General features: G+C 42.5%; 1 protein-coding gene across 1 annotated transcript in view; it reads right to left on the bottom strand.

Moving 5' to 3' along the window:
* Positions 1 to 12,440, bottom strand: part of PEX13 (peroxisomal biogenesis factor 13) — a 253,059-nt gene that overhangs the window by 239,989 nt on the left and 630 nt on the right. The gene's annotated exons all lie outside the window — the stretch shown is intronic.

The raw sequence follows: 12,440 nt of genomic DNA, 5'->3' as shown, positions 1-12,440 counted from the left end.
ATCCTCTTAGAATGACAACAGAAGCTTAGCCAATTGTTGAAGTCAGTCATTTTGTCCTTGTACTATGGTATCATTCTGGGTGATGGCAGGATGCTTCAGGGCTAGGGTCATACCTGCCTGCGCTATAAGATTGGAGAGCTCCTCCATGTCTCTTTTCATGTAGTCCAGGGAGGTATGTCTCAGGTCATTCACACCAACATGGACAATGACTCTGTCATATTTGTACTTGTTGTGGAGTGACCCGAGTGCGTGCGTTATGTGGCAGATCCTGGCACCTGACAGTAACTGTCTCCTTGTTTAGCCTGGTGAGTGGAACATCAGTGTGCCTGACTACAGAGTCACCTATGACTAGAGTGTTGGTACGTTGTTATGCCTTATGGGCTGTGGCTGAGTGGCACACTAAGTTTGTGGGCTATGTGTCATTTGGGTTGTGTTGGGGGGGTGGAGTTTTCTTGCGTTTCTGCTTTGGAGGTTCCTGATACGTGGGCAGGTTTTTATTGAGAGCCTCCGCGAATGTAGGTGTGTGTTTTGTGTTTTTATGTATGTGTTTTGGTGGTGTAGGTTTTGAGGGACTATGTGATGAGTGTGGTGCAAGTGTTCACCTTCTCCTCTTGACTGTCTACTCTTGGGTGAAGAGAGCTTTGCTTCCAGTTTGGCTACATAAGTGCATCTCTCACAGGTTGCAGTGTTGGGTGGTAGGAGGAGAGGGTTGTCTGTGTACATGAGGCAATTGCTGCATTGACCCAAGATGCTCAGATTCATCAGGTAGACAGGAGAAATCAGCGGGAGCTGACCCTTAGACATGCCTGGATAGGTGCTTATTTATCAAGTACTAAAAACTGCTTTCCTCTAGACAAGTGAGAAAAATTGAGTGCTGTAGTAATTTGCAGCTTATTTAGTGCTTACAACGAGTTCTGAACAAGTGCCGAGTTCAAAGAAACAGATTTGAGTGCTGAAACTAGAAAACTGGCTAGTTCTAAGAAACAAAATTAAGCTAGAAGGCTTCCCTCCAACACAGAAAGGCTTGGGGGCTCAGAAGTCTACAAACAGTCTAGACCACTTACAGGAAAGGCAGGAAACAAGCTTAAAAAATTTTTTTTTCTTTCCCAGATGCTCTCCTTGTACACAGTAGGAATAATGACTGACCTACAAGGCATTCCCTGATCCATCCATGATGAAAACAACACATATTTGCAAGAAAAATTATACAAGTTACGCATTTCATGGAGCTGAATTTTATTTGCAACTCTAACAGAACTTGCTGGAAAGACAGATTTGTATTCCAAAGGTTACCTTGTCCATGGAATAAACTTCCCATCTTTGTAAAACAAAGCCCATCCCTCACTCTCTTCAAAAAGAATTTAGATAAATGGATGGGGAACAGTAAATTCACTCCCGGGGTACTGCCCATGTCCCTTACGGACAGTGGCAGTCTGTAAAATGACAAGACTCATTACCTTGATACCACCCCATCTATATCTGGGGAATTAAGATATAATATTATCAGATCTTTGGTATTATTGGCTAGACTTGTAAAGGCTCTTGTGCCATTAGCCTAGTAATCACCTATGAACTTATGCACTTCATCAAACACACTACTCCATGATCAGCTCTCCCTACTGTGGTGCTTGTCTTTGTCTACTCACAGCTGAATTACTCTCTACCAGGGTCTTCCACACATGGAAGTTGATCACCTACAGATAGCTAGTGGAAAGCTCCACAGCCTGATTACTTAATAGGATATCTAGATACCACATTACTCCACTGGTGCAGGGGTTGCTCTGGCTGCCCACAAGGAAATGTATTATTTACAAAGTTCTTGTTCTTCTTTATCTTGCCTTACATGGATTGAATCCCTCCTACCTGTGGGATCTCCTGTACTGTACTGGCTGACTCAGTTCTTGCCAGAGGCTGCTAGCAGTTCATCTGGTACATCTCTAGTCCTCCAGGATTTGAGCTTTTGCTTATCAGTGTCCCTGCCTCTGCTTAGTTGGCTGAGGGAGTCTTTTATGTTGGGTGTCTTCAAGCACTCTCTAAAAACTCGTTCACTTAACCCTACATTTAGTTACTCATGCTCAGTAGGGAGCCCTTGCTATTGGTACTCTGATTTTAGTAGTTTAAAGTTATTCATTTGTCTAACTAGTATCACGTCAAGTTACTTTGCATTGTACACTAAATTTATTATTGTTCTTTAATCTTGTACAGTGCACATAAAAAGTGTACACACCCCTGTTAAAATGCCAGGTTTTTGTGATATAAAAAAATGAGACCACAATAAATCATTTCAAAACTTTTCCCACCTTTAATGTGACCTATAACCTGAAGAGCAAACAAATCTGTTAGGGGAAAATATAAAAAAGTAAAAAAAAACATACAATAAGCTGGTTGCATAAGTGTGCACACCCTTAAACTAATACTTTGTTGAAGCACCTTTTGATCTAAATACAGCATTCAGCCTTCTTGGGTAGGAGTCTGGCACATCTTGACTTGGCAATATTTGCCCACTATTCCTTGCAAAAGCACTCCAAATCTGTCAAATTGCAAGGGTATCTCTTGTGCACAGCCCTTTTCAGTCACCCCACATATTTTCTATTGGATTTAGGTCTGGTCTCTGGCTGGGCCATTCCAAAACTTTAATTTTCTTCTGGTGAAGCCATTCTTTTGTTGATGTGGATGTATGCTTGGGGTCATCGTCGTGTTGGAAGGTGAAATTCCTCTTCATCTTCAGCTTTCTAGCAGACACCTGAAGGTTTTGGGCCAAACTTAACTGGTATTTGGAACTGCTCATAATTCTCTTCACCTTGACTAAAGCCCCAGTTCCAGCTGAAGAAAAGCACCACCAAAACATGATACTGCTACCACCATGCTTCACTGTGGGGATGGTGTTCTTTTGATGATGCAAAATGTTGTTTTTGCATCAAACGTACCTTTTGGAATTGTGGCCAAAAAGTTCAACCTTGGTCTTATCAGACCACAACACATTTTCCCACATGCTTTTGGGAGACTTGTATTGTTTTACAAATTTTAGCTGGGCCTGGATGTTTTTCCTGTAAGAAAAGGCTTCTGTCTTGGAACCCTACCCCATAGCCCAGACATATAGAGAATGCGGGAAATTGTTGTCACATGTAGTACACAACCAGTATTTGCCAGAAATACCTGCAGCTCCTTCAGTGTTGCTGTAGGTCTCTTGGCAGCCTCCCTGACCAGTTTTTGCTTTGTCTTTTCATCAATTTTGGGGGGACATCCAGCTCTTTCTAACATCTCTATTGTCCCATATTTTCTCCACTTTTTTGAGGACGGTCTTCACTGTGTTCCATGGTACATCCAATGCTGTGGAAATTTTTTTGTACCCTTCTCCTGACTGATACTTTTCTTCAACAATGGGGATAGTACAGTTGTGTACCCTTACCATAAATGTAGATGTTCGAGTGTGTTCACTGTTGCAGTCATCACTGTAGGGTTCTTCCTGCCAGCAGCAGCCCCCGATCGGCCAGAATCCCAAAGTCTGGATCGGGCGCCAGCTGAGGTCGCATTTATCCTGACGTCAATGCGCTGGAAGGTATAAAGACCTCAGCTGACACCATTTCCCCAGTTTTTCTTGCCCCAGATGTCAGGTGCCCAGAAAGAAAAGGCTAAAAAAGAAACCATGCCCAAAACCTCAGCAGTCAAAATACCTCACAACAGACAATACTCAAGGAAAAAACAAAAAAGAGGGGATAGGTGGGAGGGTAACCCGGACTGCAACAGTGAGCACACTCGAACATCTACATTTATGGTAAGAGTACACAACTGTACTTTGTCCTTCGTAGTTCACTGTTGCAGTCATCACTGTACGGTTGAGTCCCAAAGCTAAGAAAGGGTGGCTGGAGGAGAAACAGAGGGAGCAGTCACAAAACCTTGCAAAACCGCAGAAGCAAAACTTGCCCTGGATTTAGAATAGAGAGGGAGGTTATAATGCTTAGAAAAGTATGTACAGAACTCCAAGTAGCAGCTTCCAAAATATCCTTGGTAGGAATCCCACAAAGAAAAGCAGCTGAAGTAGCAGTAGCCCGGGTAGAATGAGTCCTAACATTAACAGGAACCGGACTGCCATAAGAGTACAGAACTTGATGCAATAGGCAATCCACTTGGAAATAGTTTGCTTAGTGATTGCTTTCCCCTGAACAGAAGGAGCATAAGCGACAAACAACTGATGAGATTTCCGGAATATCTTGGTCCTGCCCAGGTAAAGACAAAGCTGTCTGTGCACGTCTAGAGAGTGCAAAAGACTTTCTTCCTCACTTTGAGGATTAGGATAAAAGGTAGGCAAATGAATAGACTGATTCAAGGCCACTGCCGAAACCACCTTGGGCATAAATGTGGGATTAGTCCGTAGAGATACCCTGTCCTGATGAAAAATAAGGAAGGGTTCCACAGCCGAGTGCTTGCAATTCCGAAATTCTTCTAGCAGAGGTAATAGCTAAAAGAAAAGCAGTTTTCCAAGACAAAAATTTTAAATCCGTGGAAGCTGCAGGTTCAAAAGGAGACAAAGTTAATTTCTCCAAAACATAGTTAAGATCCCAAGTGGGAACAGGAGCCCTTATAGGGGGCCAAATCTTAGCCCCTCTAAGAAATTTTTTAAGTAATGGATGAGAAAAAAAAAAAAAAAAAAAAAAAAAAAAAAAAAAAAAAAATCGGAGGATCCGTATCGTAATGTGCAAAAATAGCAGAAGCATGAAGCTTAACAGACGAAAAAAGATAGGCCCGTATATAACTCTGTCAGATACTGTAAAATCAGAGGAATGTTCGGAACAGAAGAATCAACACCCTGGACTTGACTCCAGGAGCAAAATCTTTTCCATTTTCCCACATATGATTTTCTTTTGCTGGGCTGTCTAGCTTCAAGGATTACATCCAATACCTGTTTGGAAAGGGCAGAGGTGTTTACAGACCCTGGATCCACCGGGCAGCTAGATGCAAAGTCTTGACATGACTGTGCAGTATTCGGCCGTCCCGTTGAGACAGTAGAGGAGGGATTTGAGGCAGAATCCAGGGAGGCTCCTGAACCAAGTTCAGCAGAGTGGAATACCAGAACTGCTGAGGCCAATTGGGAGCCAGTTGAATCATGTGCGGTCTGTCCTGTTTCCTCTTTTACCTCGGGTACTTCTGAAGATAAAAGGGAGGAAAAGCATATACTGAGAGGTGTTTCCAACTGAATGAGAGGGCATCCACTTTCCATGCTAGTTTGTGGTAGGTCCTTGTGCAGAATGTTGGAAGTTGATGATTCTGAGGGGATGCAAAGAGATCTATGTCCGGACATCCCCAAGCCTTTATAATCATCCTGAATATCCGAACATCCAACATCCATTCGTGTGGTTCTGAAATGCGTCTGCTCAATGCGTCTGCCAGAGTGTTGTCTTTCCCTGGCAGGAATTGCACCTGTAAGTCGACACTGCAGGTCAGAGCAGTGTACCAGAGATTCACGGCTAATCTGCACAGGGGGTAAGAGTGAGAGCCCCCCTGCTTGTTGATGTACCACATCACTGTAGTGTTGTTTGTCCGTATAAACAATTGTCCTGGTAGAAGAAGTCCCTGAAGGCTATCAGGGCATTCTGTACAGCTAGCATCTCCTTCAAATTTATGTGCAGGTGCGTTTGCTCCTTCGTCCAAACACCCTGAAGACATCTCCCGTGCATGTGGGCTCCCCATGCATAATCTGAAGCATCCGTTGTCAGAACTTGGTTGGTCGGCGGAGGACAAAAAGGCTTCCCCTTGTCCTGTAGACAGGCTTCGGCCCACCAAAGAAACTCTCACTGGAGACAAGGCAAAATCGAGACCACTGTTTCCAAACTGTGGTAATGCTGAGACCAGACACTCTTGAGATACCACTGCAGTTTCCTCATATGCAGCCTTGCATATGGTATTAGCAGAATGCAGGAGGCCATATAACCCAAAGCCTGCAGAATTTTTCTTGCAGTCAGCTGTTTCATTGAAGCCAGGTGTCGGAAAAAAGAAGCCAGTTGCACTTTTCTGTCTGGTGTCAAGGAAGCCATCTGGGTTGAAGTACTCAGAAGAGCACCCAGGAAAGTAATCTGTTGTGTGGGTACCAGGTTTGATTTCTTTAGATTCACTGTGAAACCAAGGCACTGAAGAAGACGCTGCACATAGGCTAGATGCTGAAATAGAGTGTCTTTGTCGTCCGCTTGAAGAAGACAGTCGTCCAGATAAGGGTAAATTTGAATCCCCTTCTGTCTGGAAAACGCCATTACCGGTGCCAGGCACTTCGTAAAGACCCTGGGTGCAGTAGATAAGCCAAAGGGCAGCACAGAGAACTGATAATGTTTCGAGCCCGCTTTGAAACGCAGATACCTTCTGCACTCTTGCCTTATAGGAATATGCAGGTAAGCTTCTTTTAAGTCCAAAGTCACCATCCAAGCGTTCTTGCCCAACATAGGCAGCTGCTGCAGAGTAAGCATCTTGAATTTTGGTATATCCAGGAAGGTGTTTAGTACAGAGAGGTCAAGGATTGATCTCTACAAATTTTCCTTCCTGGGAACTAGGAAAAGTCTGGAATAAAAACCTTGCCCTATTTCTAAATTTGGCACCAATTCTATGGCCCTCATAGCCAGGAGGGACTGAACCTGCCGTTGTGCCTCTGCCCACTGATGATTTGGCAGGTCTGGCCAACCGTTCGGTTTTGGCAAAGTGTGGAAATGAAATCTGTAACCTCTTGAGACTATGTCCAGAACGCATTTGTCCCGGGTTACGAGGTTCCAATTTTGATAAAAAAAGAGAAATCCTTCCCCCCAAAGGAGCTTCCATGAGAGGAGCCCCTGGAACCAGAAAGGGAGAGTCATAAAGACTGTTTTCGGTAGGGTTGAGACTTATCTTCACCTCCCTTGGGAGACTGAGCACTCCACTGCCTATTCCTAAAATGGGACTGTGACTTGTCCCCTACCTCTGGAACTCCACTGCCTATTCCTAAAATGGGACTGTGACTTGTCCCCTACCTCTGGAACACCTGAATCTGCCTCTCTGAGACCTGTCCGAGCCCGGAAAGGACCAAGGTTTAGTTGGCCAGTGTCTGCTAAATCTAGGAGGTTGCACCTGTAGAAAATCCTTAACCGTCTGCATAGATTTGGCTTTGTCTTCCATTTTCTTCAATACCTCTTCAGCTTTGGACCCAAACAGAACATCGTGCTGCAAAAGGGCATCCAAAAGTTTGGCTTTAATCTGATCCGGCAAGCTTTGATCCCTTAACCAAGCATGTCTTCTAATAACAGCGCCAGTTGTTGCAACCCTACAAGAAACTTCTAAAGAATCAAAACCACAATGCAGGGTATGTTTACCCACTTGTTCAATAGCATGCAATAAATCCTGTAACTCTTGATTATCCACACCAATAGACACAGCTGACATCTTTTGTTGAAATACAGACAAAAGGTACTGCTGATACTTCAGCATATGAAATTGACAGTTCAAAGCTCTAATAGACAATGTAGCAGAAGTATAAACCTTTTTACCCCAGCTCTCCAAAGGGAATAGGATTTTTAGAAGAGGCCGCTTTAACACCCTTAGGACCTTGAGAAATTGTTTCCAGATCAGGCAAAAGATTTTTAAAAAGAAATTTATGAGAATCTGGAACCCTATAATACCTATCCAGTTTGGCCGGAGTAGGGGGAAAAGAATCAGGAGAGAGAGAAGCTTCTGAAAAAAACATAATCAACAATGTCCAATACAGGGGGAATAGCCAGAGGCTCATGATGTGGGAGAAGAAGAAAATCCCTAAGCCTTTTCTTGGATTCAGAGAAGTCCTGCCTTTCCCAGTGAAAATGCACCCTCATATCATGCAAAGTTTCACCAAAAGAATAATCCTCAGGAGGAGAGGCGGAAGGAAAGGAATCTTCAGCATCAGAATCCACATAAAGGGGAAAAGAATAATCCTGCTCAAGGGAAGAAGCAGAAGAAACAGAAATTTGGTCTGAAGAATCATAATCTGACTAATCTAGGCTTCTTGTCAGGAGGGTGATGAGAACCCCTGATCATAGTTAAGAGATCTTCAGCCATCCTAAGTATCTGCCTCTGAGGCCTAGGACCCTGATCAAAAGGTGCCTGTGCTAGCCACTTCACTTTAGCTGGAGCTTAGACTTTGACTTAGCATGTAAACCCGAATCCACATTTACAGGAAGCTGTGAAGGCCTGAGAACTCCCTCAGAAGCCGGTACCTGCCTACCGGCTCCGGACCTAACTGAGGGAGCAGTATCCGAAGGTCCAGTCCCTGGCAATTCTGAAGACCCCATCAGCTCCACACCAGAGTTGGTACAGGCAATTGGTTCAAAAGAGGCAGATGACAGGGGCTACAAAGGCACCTCACTGACGACCGAACCAGCAACTGGCAATAACTGAGTAGCATCCTTTGCTGTGGACCTCAGAGGCCTGTCTGCATCCATGCTCCTCGTACACACCCCAGAAGCCGGAAAAGAATCTGAAGACATGTTATAATTAAACCTTTTTCCAAAATAGTAAAAGGCAAAGTTATATCTACGCCTAATAGTGCGCTGATTAAATCTAGCACAAAACACACAATTAGCAACGTCGTGGTCGGGACCCAGGCAGGGAATACAGTAAGACTGAAAATCCCTATGAGGTATTTGCTTCCCACAAGAAATACAATTATTAACTTTTTCTGACATCTGACTGGAGCAAGAAAAATACCTCCCCAACGAGGTACGTATCTGTAAAAACAAAAATCCTGGGATTAGATCCAAAAACAAACAGGAACAGGCCGACCAGCATCAGTGAACTGAAAAGGGCACCGCGTGGCAAGAAAGACTGGGGAAATGGTGTCAGCTGAGGTCTTTATACCTTCCGGCGCATTGACGTCAGGATAAATGCAACCTCAGCTGGCGCCCGATCCAGACTTTGGGATTCTGGCCGATCGGGGGCTGCTGCTGGCAGGAAGAACCCTACAGTGATGATTGCAACAGTGAACCACGAAGGACATCCCCATGATGCTTTGTAAGCTCTCTGTGAACCATGGCTTTTGCTGCAGCAGGCAACAGAGTACATGTTAGGAAAATCCTACTAGGACAGCTGAACTTTATTTGGGGTTAATCAGAGTCTCTTTAATTGATGGCAGGTGTGCACCCAAGACTGAATGCTGTAATTAAATCAAAAGATGCTTCAACAAACTATTCGTTTAAGGGTGTGCACACTTATGCAACCAGCTTATTGTACATTTTTTTCCCCTAACAGATTTGTTTTTCAATTGAATTGTACACGTTATAGACCACATTAAAAGGTAGGAAAAGTTTGGAAATTATTTATTGTGGTCTCATTTCACATACATACACGTATATGTATACGCACACACCCACGTAATATAAAAACTTCTACAACTACACAAACCATGGGTTGGGAATTTGAGATCGGAAATAACTCATGCAATATGTCTTGAATTCAAAGCAGACAGCCCTTCAGAACACAAAGTTCAACTATTAACATGCCTTTCAAAACACAGATTTCAACTATCAACATGTCACGGTCACCTAAATCCAGCAACAAGGCATGCAACATTTTATACTCAAAGTATGTCTCAAAATTGTGGAATTGTATTCCTTTCAAACTTAAAGTGATAGGAAAGTTAAAAAATTTCAAAATCCATCTTAAACAGCACTTATTACCTGGCTTAGTACATGCTCCACAACCGGACAAAACTAACCTAGACAATTATGAATTATCACAACTACATGGCTACTTCTTTTAGAACCATCCAAATACCTAAACTTCACCATCCAGCTCTTTCTTCTTTTTTCGCACTCCCTTGTCCACTTTTTTAATCTGATCAACTACCCTCAGTGAGATTACTCTTCCAGTATACTGCAATTATAACTATTACTTAACTATTTTTCTTTTGATAAATACTTTTAATTCCAAAGAAAAGATTACTTTTCAGTTCTTACTGTGTGTATAAACAATATCCATGTGTATCAATTACCACATCTGTATGTGTTACTGCAATTCAGCCACACAAAGTGAATTAATATGTGAATAGTTCTAAAAATCTATACTACAATTTTATATAAGGATATTTGATGTTAGCTTTACAACCATTTAAATGCATAATCTGTTTTAACAATATGCTAATCATGTCTGTTTCTAAGCTACAATTTTTGTAAAAAATATGTGCAACATTTCTGTACTGCGGTGGTGGTGCTGCGGTAGCGTTGTCGCTTCACAGTAAGACGTTGTCCCGTTCGATTCTCAGCTAGAGCGTCTTCTGTGTAGAGACATGCGTGAATGGGCGTACCTTCGTTGAAGGTTGTGCGTCAGAGCTGGCAACTCGGCACATAAAAATCTACTGCCAATCATTAGCAGACCGGAGTTCCGCTGTGGCGACCCCTAACCGGGAAAAGCCGAAAGACACAACAACATGTGCAATATTAAGATACTGGATCTGTGGAGCTTTTCTTTTTTTGGGCCTCCACTGAAAAAGCACTTTCCTGATCAACAAAAACAAATAAATATATAAAACAGAAATTACAAGAGATGAGCTATTACACAGAGAAATCAGACTGCCAATTGCAGGCACTTGTGATAGCTACATTTTACTGGAAATAAATTGAGACTGCAGTGAAAGTTACAGAATTTAAAACGAACTAATGCCAATAAGCAACTTTAGCTAATTACAGCTGAAAGCTGAGGGCAACTCAAGAGAACAGAGATGGATATGTTACTTCTCTACTGACAAGAAAGATTTGATACAACAGAAATTAAGATTCCACATAAATGTGGGCCAAAATACAACTATTTTGTTTAAATGTTTGCATAACTACCACAGTCATTTCTGATGGGTGATTTTTTTTTTTTTTTTTTTTTAAGGTAAAACAAGTCTTTGCTGTGTCTTTCGGCTTTTCCCGGTTAGGGGTCGCCACAGCGGAACTGCGGTCCGCTAATGATTGGTAGTTGATTTTTACGTGCCGAGTTACCATCCCTGACGCACAACCTTCAACGAAGGTACGCCCATTCACGCATGTCTCCACGCAGAAGACACTCTAGCTGAGAATCGAACCAGATAGCGTCTTACTAAAACAAGTCTAATTTCTTAAAATTTGAGGCCTGTACATATTTCGGAGAGCACTATGTGTTTTCCTGATCTAATCATAGGCAGTCTACATTACATGATGGAATGCCATCTAATTACCATCACTGAAAATCTTTCAAATTAAATCCATTCGCACAAGTACCCTCATAGGTTCATAGATTAGTACTAAGCTAACTAACTGCCCTTGCAAGCCATTTTAAGCCTAGCCAATTATCCCTTGTGAGACTTGAACCCTGCACCTTGTTTTTGCAAGGCAAACACCTTAACCATTAGACTACCCACCCAACTCCTAAGGACACTGTATGAGTAAAGAAGATCCATGCCAATGCTGGCTGGCACTCCATCTGTTAATTGTTCTGTGCAGCTGGCAGTCCATCCAGCATACACTGTGTGCTGCCACCCACTGGCATTCCAACTGGTACTGGTAGTCCACCTAGCAGTCATTCTGTGCCAGCGCTGGCCAACATTCCACAGAGCTCACCATTCCACTGGTCCAACTGGCACCCAACCTGACAGCCCACATCTGCTAAGACTTACGTCTGGTTGAACCACTGCTGATTCAGCTGGCACTCTACACTGCACCTCATCATGCACAGAGTGTGTGTGTGTGTGTGTATATATATATATATATATATATATATATATATATATATATATACATACATACATATACACACATTCACACAATGCCAGCTGGTACTCCTAATAATGCAGTATTAAACACAGATAACTGGTTCAGAGTGTCAAACGATACATAAATAGACTGACTGCAGGACAGGGTGAAAAATGACACCAGCACTGTATGATCATGCCCCCTCTTTGAGCAAATAGGTTCAGTGCTTGTGTTTGATGGGGATTAAGAGCTTCTGAACTCATATGTGTCCTCTTTTCTCATCAAATCAGTATGGCTATAAAAATACACAACACACTAACCAGACTGTAAAACCTTTTATGATTTACTGTGCAAGTTCCAAAGGATTGCCATGCAGCTGAGCAGCATGCTGTCCAGCCTTCCATTTAAATGCTGCTAAATTATTTATCTGCATCAGTTACATAATTCTAGAAAACTAAAGCTTCAGCAATAATACAAAACTACAAATTATATGACATAACAGGTTATACAAACAGGTGTATTTTACAAATTTCACAAAAATTATACAACGTGACATAAAGATCAGCAGAAGATACAGCATTGGTTAATAGATAAACCTGTTTAGTATTATGTCTGTCTACCAAGAGGCACAGCGAAAACAAGTGACAGCAGCCCAGGATGTACAGCATGAACTTGCTGCAGTCCTTTTACAGCAAATCAACAGGAACTACAAATAATTAAAACAGTGTAATGGTGCTAACTGCA

Source organism: Protopterus annectens, chromosome 1.part2, assembly GCF_019279795.1.
Source record: "Protopterus annectens isolate FY-2018-M chromosome 1.part2, PAN1.0, whole genome shotgun sequence".
Lineage (NCBI taxonomy): Eukaryota > Metazoa > Chordata > Ceratodontiformes > Protopteridae > Protopterus > Protopterus annectens.
Note: the sequence above shows the minus strand (reverse complement) of the source record. Positions and strands in the feature narration are given on the sequence as shown.